Raw genomic sequence first — 17849 nt, forward strand, 5'->3', positions numbered from 1 at the left:
CGGGTTTCAATTGCATAGCCCCTACCTTACCCTATTTGAAAACGGGTCGGGCCGGCCTGCCCTAAAGTAAGGGCAGGGTTGGGCTTCGGCCCTACGGGCCGGGCGGGTTTAGGGCCGAAGGGCCATATGATGAGGCCTATAACTATGAAAGCAATACATAGAAATTAGGCAAAGTTTAGAAATAAAAGACAAAAAACTAAATTTTCTCCTTGCCCGTAACAGTTGGGCTATAAGGTTTGGAGAGATAAGCAAAACAAGTCTCTTGAGCATCCGCAACCTTCTTTGACTTTGGAGGATTTTTATTCTTTGCTCCCAGAGGCCTTCCTCTTTTCTTCTTTGTGCTAGAGCTTGTCGGCATCACATCTTTAGGCACTATAATATTTCCAGGAGCTTCAACCATACCCAATGATCTGGCAGAGAACTTACTTGTAAACATAGGAAGTTTTTGGTTCTTTGCCTAGATATCTGGCAGCAATGGTTTGAATAATTCCGGCAGCAGAATCTTTAGTTTTTCGGGAGACTTAGAAGGAGAGGGGGGGAGGTGACGCTTGTCACCCCTACTCTCCTTGTTCCCTTCTTCAACCGGTGCAGCTGGTTCTGTATCTTTAGAGGCCTTCGGGCTATTGCTAGCTTTTGCAGACCCCACCTCCTTATCAAATTCCATACCTTGACTTGGAGCGTTAATTTCAGAAGATGGTACCTCCAAGTCTGGAGCTGCAATTACTGCCAACACTAAAGATTGGTGCACCTCCTTCTCCATTTCTGTGTGTACATACATGACACTTGCCGGCCATAATCAACACTCATACTTAACCATGTCACCTTGTCGGAATGACTTCAATGGTGTAACCCCTGGAAACACAGTAAGACAACCTCCACCGGTAAGCCAACTCCAGGCCGAAATATGCCTTGACGCGCCAACACGCGCCACCCAAAGTTGTCTCTGCAGAAAGGGCCAAAACTCAGCAAACTGAAGTGTATCAGTCCCACATCGAAAACAAGACTGAGGCAACTCACTATGTCACCTATAAAAGGTCCACTTCTCTCTCTTCATTCATTACGCATTCAATAGCTATTTACCGCTATATCTGTCAATACAAGTACATCGTTTAACTTTAGCATCGGAGGAGCGAAGACCGCCAACCGCGGTCTCCCCTCTTGACGCCGTTGTATTTCTCTTGACAGATTAGCGGGATTTCGTGAACTCTATACATATAAAAAGATTGGACCCTTGTCCACGTTATCGGAAGCCGACATCATATGGTGGTATTATGAGCATTAACATTGGCGCCGTCTATGGGAACCTCTGAACTAAGAGTCATCCCATTAACCTACCATGGCTAGCGGAAGCGGCAAGGGCGTTGGAGACCAAGCAGATCAAGCCGCCAACCCTCAGCCCAACCCTACCAATCTATCAACCGTCAACCGTGAATTATTTACCACACCAATTAACGTGGACGATCAAAATCTCAACACCCCCGAGGTGCTCCCAACACAATCTGTGGTGGAAAATCAGACCGGCACAATCCGTCAAGCGCAAGGCCGGGATCTTGCTGCTATGTTAGAGATAGCCTTGGCAGACTTGCACAACACAAATAGAGAGCGAGAAAAGGAACGAAAGGAGAAGGCGGAAGCTCAAAATCAAGTGGCGACGCTATTGTCAAAATTTGACGAGCTGAAGAAAGCGCTAGGAACAAATGCACGACCAACCCAAAGTGAACACTCCCAAAGCGCAAGGCTCAGTCCAAGCACGGGGACAAGAGCAGCATCGATACCGATAATCCCAATGGGTGTCGCCCTAAACCCAGCTGAACTAGCGGGATTAGGACCGACACCACCGCTACAGTTCGCACAAGAGCAGGTGGCGGACTCACAGCCGCAATATGATAATTCATTCAGCGCCGGTCAACAGAGGGGAATCGGGAACATGCTGGCACCCCGACAATAGATGGTGGCGCCAACCCAACACATGCCTAGACCGACTGTTGACGCTACCACCTTGATATTGGAAAAGATGCGAGAACTAGAGGCCGACACTCTACCGCCAGCACAAAATCCATTCTTTGCGGCACGACCATGTCCATTTACCACCAGAATTTTGCAAACCGTCAGACCCACATATGCCAAGAAGCCCAAGACAGCCTAATTTGGCGGCTCAACAGATCCATTCGTGCACATGGACACTTTCAAGAAAGTAACCAATAACAAGGGATTTGATGACGCAACGCTTTGTCACCTATTCAGCGAAACGTTGGACGGCGAGGCAATGAGTTGGTTTTTCGAATGCCCACCAGGTTCCATGGACTCATTCTCAGCTCTATCAAATGCATTTCAGTCAAGGTTCATCCTCATGACGGACGGTTACCACAACTCCAGACAACTATTCAGCATCAACCAAGGTATTGATGAGTCATTAAAATCATTTGTCACAAGATGGAGGACCGCCACATCGAGATGTCGGGATCTTAACAAAACAATGGCGCTGGCGGCTTTCAAGCAGGGACTTCACAAGGCAAGTTTTCTATACCACCTCAACTGTAATTGTCCAAACGCCACATATGACTACGTCATGAATGAGGCAGTCCTACATGCCCAAGCTGAATACAACACTTATGGCGCCACACCACCACCACCACCACCACAAACTCCACTTAAAACCCCCCAACCCGCCACGTTCCAACAGGGAAACACCACCACCACTCCAAACATAACCATACCGCCCAATGACAAAAAAAGGGAATGGCAGCAGGGTAATTACCAAGACAAACGGCAAAAGGATCAACAGTATCATAACAAGGGCAACAGATCTTTTCACAATGATCACCGCGACAACTGCCACAAATGCTCAAAAAGTTGAGGTCTTTACAGTCTTGACGGCGTCGTATGAAGAAATATATGATCAGTGCAAGGATCAAATACCACCACCACCCCCAAGAAAATACCCCAGAGTAGGAAAACCTAGAAACACCGGCAAATGGTGCAAACACCATGAAGATAGCGGTCACAACACCAACGACTGCAACGCCTTCAAGACTGTAATTGAGTCATTATACCGCGACAGAAAGCTGGAGCAGTACAAGATCCGACAACCGCCTCCGGTTGTCGCCAACATCGAACCAATGCGGCGGATTAACACCATTGATGGCGGTGCTTTCATAGGCAGCTTATCACATAGAGCAAGAAAGTGTTATGCGCGCGCTAACCACCCAAAAGAGGTATTCAATATCCGCTATGCCCGGTCAGCCAAAATGGCCAAAACTGGTTGGGAACCAATCACCTTCTCCGAGGAGGAGGAGCGGGTATTCACTCACCTCATGACGACCCATTTCTGATAGATGCAGTCCTCGACAAATGGTCCGTAGGAAGGGTACTGGTAGATAGCGGGTCCGCTGTTAACGTCATATTCAACGGCTGTTACAAACAACTGCAGCGCAACAATTAACTTCTGTAAGACCACGAGCCGCTACTCAGTTTCTCCGGTGACGTGACCCAACCTCTGGGGTCAGATTATATACGCCTGTCGGTCGGGACAGTCCCTTGTACGGCGGAAATACATACTGAATTCATTGTGGTAGACTGCTTCAGCTCATACAACGCCATTATCGGTCGCCCAGCTCTCAACAAACTCAAATGCATTATAGCCTGATACATGCTACTCATGAAGTTCCCAACACCCAACGGCACTGGGTCTGTCAGGGGAAGCCAGTCAATTGCACGAGAGTGTTACCCAACAACGGTGTCAAGGTCAAGAGGCCGCCATGAAATTTTAACGGTAGCTAATACACCACAGTTGACGGACAAAATTGATGACCCCAGAGATGACGAGGAAAAATACTACAAAAAAGAGCCTGTCAACCCAGAGACGTCGCTCCGCATCATAAGCATCTTCGACGAGCACCCAGAGAGAACTGTTCGTATCGGAGCCCAACTCTCCCCCGAGATAGCGGCAGAACTCACCCAGTTTCTCAAGGAGAACGCCGCAGTCTTAGCATGGTCGTACACCGACATGCCAGGAATCTCTCCTGACATAATTCAACATAAGCTCAACATCAAGCCATCCTTTTACCCCGTCAAGCAGAAGCGACGGGCATTTGACGAAGAAAGATATCGGGCCATCAGGGAAGAAGTAACCAAGTTGCGCGACATAGACTTCATTCGTCAGGTTCATTATCCACAATGGATCTCCAACGTGGTAATGGTAAAGAAACCTAACGGGAAGTGGCGGATGTGTGTCGACTTCAAAGGTTTGAACAAGGCATGCCCCAAGGATAGCTTCCCGCTACCTCGCATTGACGAATTGGTTGACGCAACAGCATGACATGAGCTACTCAGTATGATGGACGCCTTTTCTGGCTACAACCAGATAAAGATGCACCCCGAGGACCAGGAGTGCACAACATTCACCACCGACAAGGGTTTATATTGCAACAATGTCATGCCCTTTGGCCTCAAGAATGCTGGAGCCACGTACCAACGGTTGATGAATGCAATGTTTGCGGAACACTTGGGTAAGATCATTGAGGTATATGTCGACGACATGCTTGTCAAAAGCGTAAAAGCTGGCGGTCATGTGGCCAACCTCCGCATCATCTTTGCCATATTACTAGCATATGGAATGCGCCTGAATCAGAAAAAATGTTTCTTTGTCGTAACCGCCAGCAAGTTCCTCGGATATATAGTCAGTGAGCGGGGAATAGAGGCTAACCCCGACAAAGTACAGGCAGTCATAAACATGAAATCTCCGAAGAAAAAAGTTGAGGTACAAAGTCTGCAGGGAAAGTTAACGGCTCTTTCCCTAGCCTGTTCATCTCCAGGCTAACCGACAAATGCCTACCCTTCTTCAAGGCAATGAAGCGGTCTCATTGCAAAGTGGTAGATTGGACGCCTGATTGTGAAGCGGCGTTTTAGAGCCTCAAGGAATACTTGGCCTCTGTTCTGCTACTCTCAACTCCGGTACCGGGCGAGATACTATACATCTACCTAGCAATGTCCAAGTCCGCCATCAGCTGCGCGATTGTCCGCAGGGAGGCAACAGAAGAATTGCTGGTATTCTACGCCGGCAGAGACATGAATGGAGAGGAAACAAGGTACCCGCCACTTGAGCAACTTGCACTAACACTCATAATGGTCGCTAGGAGGTTACGTCAATATTTCCAAGTACATACAATTCATGTTCTCACAAATCAACCGCTAAAGCAAGTTCTCCAAAGTCCGGAACACTCAGGACGCATTAGCAAATGGGTAATAGAACTCAGCAAGTTCGACATCGATTACAAGCCAAGAACCGCCATCAGGGGACAGGCTATTGCTGATTTCATAGCAGAGCTAACAGAACCACAGCAGAAACATACCACCGATTGCTCTCCCCACTACCTGAGCGTGCACCACCCCTCTCGATGGCGGCAGGCTGTCCTACCGGCGCTGGCGTCCTACCGGCGCTGGCGGCTGGCTCGATGTGCTGGCCGACTGCGACGCTTTGGCCCAGTCAATGGCACCCTTCTTGTTCAACAGGTCCAAATTAGCGGCGGCGCCAGCCTTCGCCGCCTCCATCATTGCTTGCTTGTACGCCGCAGACTGCTTGAACGACTCCACGACGGCGGCCTCGGCGCGGCTCTTCTCAGCTTCCAGCCAGGCAACCTCGCCCTCCAACCTTTTCACCTCCGCAGAATGAGCGGCAGACTCCCGCTGAAGAATATCAGCCCGCTTAACCTTGGCCGCCAGCTTCTCCTGAAGTAGAGCTATGTCTTGCTCCAGCTTGGATACGTGGTTGTTCCGCTCGATAGAGACGTTCAACTTGCCGCGGGCATCTAGCGCGTCACACTATGCCTTGGTCAGGCGCCGCTCGACCTCCACTAGCTTGTCTTTTGAGTCCCCCAACTCCCTCTGGAGACCTTTGACCTCCTCCCTCAGTTGTCGCTCAATCTGAGGCTGGCTCGACGCCACCAGGAACAGCTCAAGCAGCCCAACGGATAGGTGCCCGAATGCCGAGCTAAATGCCGATTGCTAAACAGCGGTCGAGCGGACGGTCCCATCTAACCTGCCAAACCCCAGCCGCTCACAGAGATGAAACAGGAATTCCCGGGATCAGTCAGAAACTCCACATAGGCAGAGAATGAGTCTAGACCGCCCTGCTGCACCTCCCCAGCGACAGCCACAGTCTCAGCCTGCGAGGTTTGCTTGGCCTTCTTCTATTGGCGGGCCCCGATGGTCTCCTCATCAGTGGCCTCATCTTCCTCATCGGCATCATTCTGCCGCCGCTTCCTTTGAAGAACCACCCATGTAGCACCAGCGGCAACAGGCCTCGATTTTGCCTGCGGCTCCAGCCCCGCAATGGAAACTGGTTCCTTCGTGGGCACCACCCTCTCCTTCTGGGCCCCACCCCGATTGGCGGGCGCTCTCTCGTTCGGTCCCTCCAGCAGCCCCTTGCTCGTCACCACCCTCGACCGCCGCCACGGTCTGGCCAGCGGGAGTGAGATGTGAGTGGTGAGGCATTGGCATCACCGTCGGAGTCTCCGACTGGCTCACCGTCAGTGTCTGAGGATCGACGGTGGATTGCTGAGCTGCCAGCCCGGCGGCATACATGCTCTCTAGAAAGTTGTTAATCTCCGCACGATCCATGGCCTTCTCAAATGCCTCGCAACTGGCTTTGTTACCCGCCTTATCTGAACCGCTGAGCGACATGTCAGACCCTGAATCCTCACCGCTCGAGATCTCTACGACGTTAGCCATCACAAACCCTAAAACCCAAGTCAGTCAGTTCCAGCAAGATCTACACTAACCCTATGTCAAATTTTAGCCAATAACATCAAGAACACCCATACCCAGAAAACCCAGAAAGTACCAAAACAAGAACACAACGCATATGCATCCAAAACCCATGTTCGACCATCTAGAAAATCCTTAAACCTCAACTCTCTGTCAAACACCTAAACCCATCCCCAAAAATCATTCTAGACTCTCAGAACACACCGGGGAATGGCAGACATCACTTCAAATACCAAAAGCAAAAAACTGATAGAAACAATAAAACAGGGACGAGACTCAGATTAGCAACCTGAAATAGCAGAACCTTCGGTGAACTTAGATGTGATTATCTTCCCGGCGACAACTCTCTGCCCACAAAGAACAACACTCGATTTGCAGGGCACAATCCTCGGCTCTCAGAAGGCAAGGCTTGAAGACGACGAGTTGAGTTTGAAGTGAAGAAGATGTCAAAACCACTGTGGTTTCCCTCCCTTTTATGTCAACATCAAACAAATCTAAACCGTCCGCTAAAAAATGACATCACACGACAGCCATACACGTGCCCTACGATCGCACTTACTCTCCGGATTAACCGAGGCGTCTCCTCGGTTACAAAATCAATAATTACTCGCATTAATGGTGAAGAGACGGGCGTGCTGAGGAGACGTGATCCCACACGCTAACCCAATGCATGACGGCCACGTGTCGGGCGCCGTCAGATGAAGTAACCGTCAAATGCCAAACATAACAATCGCCGAGACAGTCTCCGCTAAGCGCAACACCGCTAGCGGAACTTCTCCCTCTTCATCTTGCAAGCGAGACAGTCTCCGCTAAGCGCAACACCGCTAACGGAACTTCTCCCTCTTCATCTTGCAAGCACGGTCTCCGCTAAACCGCAACCAGGCAAGTCCCCGCGACACTTCTTGCCGCTTACTATCAGCGGAGGGACTTCCGCCAAGGGCGATTCCCGAGGCAACGCCTCATTCTGACGACGACTACCACGCAGCGTTACAGTCAAGCTGCATCCCTCCGGGACACGGGGACACAACAGTCTACGACGACCCAGATCAAGCACGTTGACCCCCACCAGTCGGGTATCAAAGATTGGGCTCGCTACCCAACACCCTCTACTCAGCGCAGTTCCCCTAAACAATTAATACACCGACCAAACGGAGGTCTATCTTAGCCGGGGATTGGCTCGGTAAGTCCATGGTTGATAACGCATTGACGCTAATTATGCTTTTGCAAGTCTAGCAGCGCTTCAAAACCGCCAGGCAACTCCCCAACCAAGATGGCCCTCCTTGATTGGGGACTTGGGGGACTTGTACTTACATGAGCATTTGCCAAGCATAATTAGCTATAATGAGCCACGCTCACACTACCGCCAGCGGTACCAACGACCATCAAGGGTATGACCTACGGAAACACCGCCAGATAGGCTATCGCCTGAGCCCCGGCTCACCCTCAGATCACCGCTGACGCGCCGCGCCAAGATAGCATCAGAAGCTCCAGAAGCTGGGAACTGAAGCATATCAGTCCCACATCGAAAACATGGAAGAGGTCAGCCTCTTCCCCACTTATAAAAGGTTCTCTCCTCTCTCCTCATTAATTACGCATTTACTACTTACCTACTGTTATTTTGTCAACATAAATACATTGACTAACTTAGGCATCGGATAAGAGAAGACCGCCCAGCGCGGTCTCCCTTTGTATTTTACTTGATAGGTAGCGGAAGTATTGATTACATCACAAGTAGCGGTCCGCCCATCGGACTAGCGTTAACCAAGATTTAGCCACCCCTAAATCTTAGACATTAACACAGAAAATCCCAGAAAAAGCCAAGAAACCCTCAGACCCTCAAACACAGAAAAATCACAAACATATCTTTTCGGTACAAACGGAACAAGCGCATTCACACACAAAGGCAGAGACCAAAACAAGAACACAAGAAAAACCCAGAAACATAGAACATACCTAAAATTCACTGAAGCAAACGACAAAGAGCGACGAAGCAGACCAACCACAAAATGAGTTCGATCACCTTCGCTTCCCTTCAAATTCTTTTCCTCCTTCTTTCCTCCACTCGACGAACGGTGTTTCTAGATCCTTTCTCTCTGGTTCTCTCTCACTCGGCAAAGAAGGCAAATGCACAGAATAGGGCAAAGTGGGGGAAACTCAACTTTGTTTCCCCCTTAAATACAAATTCTTGCGACAAATCTCGACCGTTGCCGTTACATGGTCACCCCTCAAGATCACGACACGTACCCCCACTAACCGAGACGACGCCTCGGTAAAACCGACGCGCTCATAAATGCAGCATTTATGATGAAGCGACAGTGGCTGCGCCGCGACATTTCCGCGCACGCCACCCCTATCAACAGTTCCCACGTGTCACCCACTCTGTTAGAATATCATGCAAAATTTGACCAAACAGCTCCAAATTTCAAAAATTTACCGCCATGGTTAATTCTTATCCGCTAGGTAGCATTATCCTCCGCTAAGTAGCTTTGTCATCCGCTATGAGTCGCCAGACACCGAATCAACTATTCGCCACAACTTCAGTGTTACCGCCAACAATATTATTTCACCGCTAACACTTACCTTGCTCCAACAAACTTGCAAAGCAATCATACCATCACTCATCAACCGACAACTACTGACCAAAATGTCTCCGACATCATTGCTTCCGCTAACAATCAGCAGTCGCTCTACCCGACACAATTTATATTTAGCGGAACATACCCAACCAGGGATATCCCATACATTATCCATACACCGTCCTCAACGAGGCGGTGCAGTCAAGTTCTTCTTCTCCGGGAAAGAGTAAGGGAACAGTTAACACAGCTTACTGCAGCCATTGATCCGGTCGTTAATTTCCCAACGCTAAGGCACCCAAAGAGTGGGATCGCTACCCAGCTCCCCTCAACAAACAATCATCCGACTAGACGGAGGTCTTTCTTAGCCGTGGAGTGGGGGACTCCCTGGAGGGCCTAGCAGGGGCCCACCCGAAAGGGCAAAAGCGCTCGCTCAGACAAAATCCATGGTTGACGACGCACTCGCACTGATTATTCCCGACATGTAACTAAAGGTTCCGCCTTAGTTGTGATAACTCCCCAACCAAGAAATCCCTCCTTGACTGGGGACTTGGGGGACTTGTACGTACATGACACTTGCCGGCCATAATCAGCACTCATACTTAACCATGTCACCTTGTCGGAATGACTTCAATGGTGTAACCCCTGGAAACACAGCAAGACAACCTCCACTGGCAAGCCAACTCCAGGCCGAAATATGCCTTGACACGCCGACACGCGTCACCCAAAGTTGTCTCTGCAGAAAGGGCCAAAACTCAGTAAACTGAAGTGTAGCAATCCCACATCAACAACAAGACTGAGGCAACTCACTATGTCACCTATAAAAGGTCCACTTCTCTCTCTTCATTCATTACGCATTCAATAGCTATTTACCACTATATCTGTCAATACAAGTACATCGTTTAACTTTAGCATCGGAGGAGCGAAGACCGCCAATCGCGGTCTCCCCTCTTGACGTCGTTGTATTTCTCTTGACAGATTAGCGGGATTTCGTGAACTCCATACATATAAGAAGATTGGACCCTTGTTCACGTTATCGGAAGCCGACATCATATGGCGGTATTCTGAGCATTAACACTGTGGAACTTAGGACTCTGTCACGCAGTATGATAGGTTTGCGTGCTTTAGAATCTTCCTTGGGTTGGAATAAGGACATACATATAGATGGCAGAATAGGTGTCTACACACCTTGAAAACAAAAGGTTCCGTCTACAAATGTGTTAGCCGCAAACCCTAGAGAAGGACCAACCAAATCCTTCCTCTGTTCTCCAATGCTCCGTCCTGTACCTGTTGTGGCATGGCTACCAAGCAAAGGGCAATAGTCTCCCTCATGGTAAATCAAATTGCAATGATCACACTTGCCCACCAAGTTTTCAAAAAAATACAAAATTTCAACCTCAACTCCAGGTGCCAGTTTAGGGTTTTCTTGAGGAAAAAAGGCTTCGAAATATCATGTTCCACATGAACCCTAACCTTACCCATATTTGCAAAAAGTTTATTATCCAACTCAAGATACTTACCAGCCACCGAAGTGATACCTCTGATCATGTCAGGCTCCTCAAACAATGGCGAAATGTTACCAATTCGAACCCAGAAGAAGAGGACATTCAGATCAATCTCTTCAATAGCCTTGATGCCATCATACTCCTGAAGCACAACCGGAGCCTGATTAAATCGCCATGGTCCACCCTTCAAAACCTTGTTACGGTCCTTGTGCAAATCAAAAGCTAGGACAAAACGGTTTGCAGCCCGCTCTTGAATCTTGAAATCTTTATCAAGGACCCATACTTGTCGGAAAAATCATTTCAGATCATTCAAAGTGGCCGGTTTCTTCACTAGAGGACGAGCCAACAGAAAGGATTGCTTGGCTCGTCGCTGGATTCCAGTCAAGGCTCTTGAGACATCCACCACATCACTGCTAGCAAGCGCAAGTGATGCAGCAAAAGACGAGGTTACAGCATCAATGTTGGACATGTTGACGGGTTTGGGATCAATGGAATAGCGACGGAGGTCGCTTTGTTTGTTTAGTTTGGTGGCGGCACACATAGCGCTACCCTAGGGTTTTTTTTTTAGTTTACAATTATTTATTTCTTAAATATAGTATAGATATTAGATACATATGGGATAATCAATATGCATATATGCCTACAGTGCCATTACGATTTATGGTCATGCATCTTGCATGACTATTATTTTCTCTTTCAACAACATGGGTGCACGAGTTGCCTTCACGTGCATAAGCTAAATTGATTTTCCAATTTTAATTTGTTCCATGGTTATATTATAATCTTATTCACTGACATATTGTCAAGTCTCAAATCATTGTATTCCTTCAGTCCTCAGTAGTCTCAAGGTATGTTATGGTTTCGTTTGAGTTTTGAATTTGATCTTCTTATTAGGCCTGGGATCTGGTCGGTTCCTGTGAAAAAGTTGTGGAACCGAGAAAGAATTATAACTCTTATAATCGGTTCGGTTGTGTTGACAAATTTCTTGGAACCGTTTTGAAACCGAACCGACTCTAAACGGTTCGGTTCTTGCCTTTTTTCGGTTCCTTAAGAACATGTTCTTGTGCCTGGAACTGTTTCTAAATAACACAAATGAGTGGCTGCATAAAAACTTTCATAGTGCAAAGACATCAGAAATACAAATTTGTTCACTTTTAAGCTAAGTTACAACCATTTCAAACATCAAACTTCAAACTTACAAATTGAAAAGTTACAATTAAGTGAATTAACCAACAAATCCAATTATCCAAACTTCCAAAGTAGTGGAAGTACTGAACCAAAGCAGCCTTCATCATCACTTTCTAAACACAAAAATCAACAACTCCAGAACCAAAGCAGCAACCGATTTCAGGACCAAACCCAATTCAATTCCTGCACTGCCCACTACACAAAATTACACTTCCCATGATTCACCATATTGAAAACCCAATAAGAATCACCAAACTCACTCACCGACAAAACCCAAAACAGCAAAGTCTCTAGCTTTGCACATATATATAATAAAGCAGAAAGTCAAGAAAAAACTTTACCTCAAAGTCATGTATGCCTGGCTTTGTCGACCACCGCAAATTGCTGACACAAAAGGCCATAGGTAAGTGAAGGGTTGTGTCTGTATGTGAATTTTGGAAGTGGATATGGCTAGAATTGAAGCAAGTGAAGACAAATGAAACTGAAATTGAGGATCAAACTTCAGATCTCCCAATTGAAAAAGTGAAATTGCAGATCGATGAGAGATGGAAAGTACAACGAGCTTACCAGATTCTAGGTTCCAGACTTTGAGAGAAGCGAGACGCTCGTCTGGGTTTTGATCAATGCAATTTGGGTTTCATGTTTCGTGTTCATGAGGCGGGTTTGAGAGAATTCGAGAGTGTGAGAGAGGAGATAGTTTTTGAGGTGGTTTTGATCAAAGGGATAAGAGATGAGATGGGAATTTCTGATTGCATTTGGAACTAAGTTGGTGCCTGATCACATGGGAAGGGGTTTATTTTAGAGGAATAAGCTCGGCCCTATTATCTAATTATACTTTGACATCTGTAATTCGGTTCCAAGTAAGTTTTAAAAACAAGCACCGGAACCGAACCGAGAAGGCATTATCAGGAACCGAACCGATAAACATGTAAGCACATATGTCATAAAACCGAACCGAACCGGGTTTTTTGGTGAGGTTTGGTGCGGTTCCTCCAGTTTTACGGTTACAAATCCCAGCCCTACTTCTTATCGTCCACTAAACGAATTGGTATAATAATCATACGACATTGAAGACCGATCGATGTTCCAATTGTCCAAATTTGAGCCTACTTTTCAAGTACATATGATTTCCACTGAAATTCCATGACGGCCAAAAAACCTCAGAATGATGCGATTAAATGATCAAAATTACATGTTTCTTGTTCCAATTACATGAGGATTTAAAATTCTTCAACTGACTGTTATATAATCAATATATATCGAAGCCTCTTGTTTCTTGATCCCTGATTAAATGAGGGCTTGAAGTCTTATTCATTCTTATGATCACATGTACGTGAACCGTTCACTATAAGAGAAAATAGCAAAAGCAAGGAATTTCACTGTGACAACCCAAAATTTGTCGCAAAAACTTGGCAAATACGAGGAAATTTTAGTTGTTGCACATGATCCCATTGGTGACAACCAATGCTAAAAGTAGCACACAATTTAACTCTGCAAAATGTAGTTGTCAGTATAGAATAAGTAGGGCTCATTCAAGCCGGGGATTGAGGGTACACTTGTAATTGCATAAAGAAACAAAGAATTAATACAAGTATAAAGTATTATTTACAAAACTAAGACAAAAAATAAAAATATATACAAGTAGACATAAATATGGGGTTTTAGAATTATAAAATCAAAAATTAAAATAAATAAAATAAAGAAAATGTAAAAACATATATAATAGGGTGGAACACAAGGAATAAAGATCAAAACCACAATCATATGCATGAAATCCAATTACAATTCCTATAGTTGATTATCTATGTCATGAAAAAGAAGTTGACCATGTGAAACGTTAAAAAGCAAACGATTTCCCATTTTTTACTTTCCTTGAATAATTAATCAAAGTGAAAGCACCTAAATTAATCCTATTGAACATGCAATCGTAGTCTAGAAAGCTAGCTACTCAAGAACACATTCAATGCATGAAGAACAAAAAAATGATGTCAACCAAAGTGCACAACCTAGTATGAAAAAGTTCATCTAGCTATTTGCAATCCTCCTTAATTGATTTCGACTTTTGTCAAAAGCTTTTACTACTTATGATTTAGGGTCACAAAACTATTAGGTGAATTGTTAACCTAAATCTAGCTCCAACTACATGCATATATCCTAAGTTGGCCACCAAAGAACACATATATATAAAAGTTTTCTATAATCCAAAATCAATTAAGCAATCTAACATCAGCAACATAGAAATCAACACATAGAAATCACAACTTTATTTCAAAACATATAAACGGGCTTTAAACTTTGCCCTTAACGTCATGTTAACTAGAATTCATAACTCTACATACGAATCAAACAAAGGAAAACAAAAGAAAGTATGAAATACACCGTGAAAGATGAATGACAAAGCCTTGAGATGAAGAACTTGAAGATCCTTGAAAGCAAGCAATCTTCTAGGGACGACACAATGGTGGATGGCGACTAGGATCTTGATGTATTGCATGACTTCTTCTCCTCCTTGGTTAAGACGTAGAGCTTCTGAAGACTAGAGAATGGAGAGAATTTTTGGTGTTTAGAATTACGGGAGAATTTGTCATATAAAATAGGTATATGTGACAAATTGATAGTTGTTGCCCATTTGACATTTTGCGACACCCAATTCCTTGCAAAATGTCAATTATGCGACAATTTCTACCAACGGTTGGTTAATATTTATGTGACAACTTTAACTTCCTCGCAAAATATTAATTTGGCGACAACTTCTGCGAATTGTCGCTTAATGTTTATGTGACAACTAGATTTTGTCACGGGAGACTAATTTTGCGACAACTTCTGTGAGTTGTCGGTTAATGTTTATGTGGTGACCTTAACTTTCTAGGTCAAAATCAATTGGGCGACAACTTTAACGGGTTGTCGCTTAATGTTTATGTGACAACTTAAATTTCCTCACTGAAAACTAATTAGGCGACAACTTCTGCTAGTTGTCGGTTAATGTTCATGTGACAACTTTAATTTTCTAGCAAAACGTCAATTAGACAACAACCTCAACAGATTGTCATTTAATGTTTATGTGACAACTTGAAATTCCTCGCTAAAAACCAATTAAGCGATGATTTGTATAAGTTGTCGGTCAATGTTTATGTGACAACTTCAATTTTCTTATAAAAGACAAATTAGGTGACGACTTCTACAAGTTGTCGCTTAATATTTGTGTGACAACTTGAACTCCTTCGCTGAAAACCAATTAGACTAAGCAACTCGCCTACTTGTCGTTGTGGTACTATGCAAGCATGAGGGAGAAGCTATCTGGGCTGCAATGGATTCTAGTGAATCCTAGGTTGGTAGATGCAATGAAAGCTATCATTCTAGTGTGTCTTTTTGCATCTCTCCGACCCGCCACCTGTACCCAAGAAGACCACATTGAATGACCTCAACCTCCTTGGAATTCTTGTCTTCTTGATGCTCTAGCCATTTCCAAGGTAATCCGAAGAACCACTAATCTAATTGAGAATTTACAATACCAATTTGACTCCTCTCCATTATTTGTAATTACTTGTTGGGAAATTTGGGATCGAACTACACTTTTGTTTAGATTAGATGATGAAAAAATCTACTCTCATTTGTCTTTGTGGAACAAATCAGCTATGGAGTTATGAACTTGGTTCCTTTAAGTGATGTTTTGGTTATGAACAAAATTGGGGTTCCGATGTGGAAGCAGGTGTAGGGAACGTATACCTGCTCTTGTAATTCACAAAGAGGTTCAAGCTGTGCATAATCTCACCATTTTCATCATCGACGATCGACCAATCAAGCTCCAGATTTGGGACACTGTAAGTTGCATGTTATCTCTTGCTCTACTGTTGTGGTATTTTTGAAAACCAATTTCCAGGGTGAAATTTTGATACTACCTTAGTTATGGTGTACAATTTCCTTATTTTTGCTGATAAGATTGACGTCGGTGAATTATTGCTACTTTTGTGTTCTCTTGGCCTCAAACGGCTAGTCTTATCGATGACATTGTATCTCTTGGTTTCTGTTTGTCAGTGTGTCTTGATTTTGTTGTGGATTCTTTTAGTTTGGGCAAATTGATTGATAATGAAGGACTAGTTTTCTCTTTCTCTCTTTCTTTACTACATCTGTTATATATTTTTTTTTCTCCTTTTTGCTGTATTAATTTCTCTATTTATTTCATGGTGTTTCCTTTTCTTTGGGTCTTTGTTGTTCTTACGGTATCAATTCAAATGTGTGTGTGTGTGTTGGGTGTGCTGGTTTTGTCTTGGATTGCATCTTATTTGGGCACTGATTGAATTTTGGAGGTTTTTATATTACGATGGGTCTTTTAGTCTAAATTTCAGAGTTGACAGTCTAACATAAGCATTTTGTTTCTCCAACCCTCGGCAAATGGCAGCTTGCTGTATCTACTCTTATAGTAAGTTATTCTTCAAGGTTTATGCTGCTATTTCTATTCTTATAGTTTGATTCTTACAAATTTTGCTGCTTGGGTTAATTACGTGCATGTATATTGAACTATATGAATTCAGGTTTTTGTTGTTGTTTTGTTTTACATGTAGAAGCATAGATTTAAGATTTGTTTTATCCCTACCTAAAGGACAAGCTGAATAAGATGGAGGACTCGAGGTGAGTCTGATCTAGAGGCACAGTGGACGACGAGATCCTAATCATAGTGGAGCAGTCTAGTCATGGTGGAAGATTAGAAGCAGGAAGAAGATGAATGATATATGTTAGATGTAGTGGCTAGTAGTATTTTTCAAGAACCATTTAGATAGTTACCCTTTTTGTATAAGAAACTATATGTATAAGATCTGCCATGAATATAGTTTGTGAACCTCTTATGCATTTTATAGTGTAAAAGCATACTTTTTGTGCAGGTTTCTATTCAATTCTGTATCCAAATTAGCTAATAGATATCAGTTATAACTTTGGGTTGTCGTCGTTACCATTTCCTTTTGTACTGAAATTTTGACAATCTAAAGTTGTTATAAAAAGTCTAAATTTCTTGTTTAATTGAAAATGCGACGACTTTGGGTTGTCCGTAACCAGTTGTTACTTAATGTGTTTTACTGATTATCAAAAGCGATAAAATTATACGAGACAAACAAGAAGTCTCGCATATAATTTTCTACAACAAATGCTATATGTGTCACATATTAATATATGCAACAAAAATGAAACCTTGCAGTTATTTTTTGCAACAAACATGAATCTAGCATATAAATTTTTGATCAAACATACAAGCTTCGCAGACAGAATATGCAACGCAACCAAAGACTCGTATATTAGAAATTGTTACAAACATAAAGTCTCGCATACGACATTCTGCAACACACTTCTGTATCTCACAAAATGTCATATGCGAGGAATGAATTATGTCGCATATTTCAAATGTGACAAACATACAAGCCCCGCAATTGGAATATGCAACGTATACAGAGCCTCACATATTAAAAATAGTAATAAATATAAAGTCTCGCATATAATTTTTTGTAAGACACATGTGTGCCTCACAATTTGTGATATGCAAGGAACCAATTGCGTCGCATATTGAAAAAGCGACAACCGTATACTTTCGTTGCTTTTGACAATCAGTTTAACACATTAGGCAACAACTGGTTGCGACAACCCAAAGTTGTCGCATTTCAATTAAGCAAGAAATTTAGACTTTTTACGACAACTTTGGGTTGTCGCCGATGACATTTTCTCTTATAGTGCGTTGTTCACTCTACTTTTAGAACCTGAAGCTTCTAATTGTGTAGACTCAAACATAATGTTTTGGGTAATATCTGAATTTGATGAGAGCTATAATCAT

General features: G+C 44.1%; 1 long non-coding RNA gene across 3 annotated transcripts; it reads right to left on the reverse strand.

Annotated features, from left to right (window-relative positions):
• Positions 1-11940: 11940 nt before the first annotated feature.
• LOC133719824 (uncharacterized) lies at positions 11941-12823 on the reverse strand. 3 transcript variants are annotated; one of them, XR_009851485.1, is made up of 3 exons: positions 12599-12823; positions 12373-12481; positions 11941-12226 (listed from the first exon to the last, which is right to left on the reverse strand). It is a non-coding gene; the product is annotated as an uncharacterized LOC133719824 (long non-coding RNA). The 3 variants fall into 3 exon arrangements; XR_009851487.1 differs by having other exon boundaries at positions 11941-12214; positions 12599-12820; XR_009851486.1 differs by having other exon boundaries at positions 11941-12214; positions 12373-12415; positions 12599-12814.
• Positions 12824-17849: the final 5026 nt, after the last annotated feature.

This window comes from Rosa rugosa, chromosome 7 (genome assembly GCF_958449725.1).
Source record: "Rosa rugosa chromosome 7, drRosRugo1.1, whole genome shotgun sequence".
NCBI lineage: Eukaryota > Viridiplantae > Streptophyta > Magnoliopsida > Rosales > Rosaceae > Rosa > Rosa rugosa.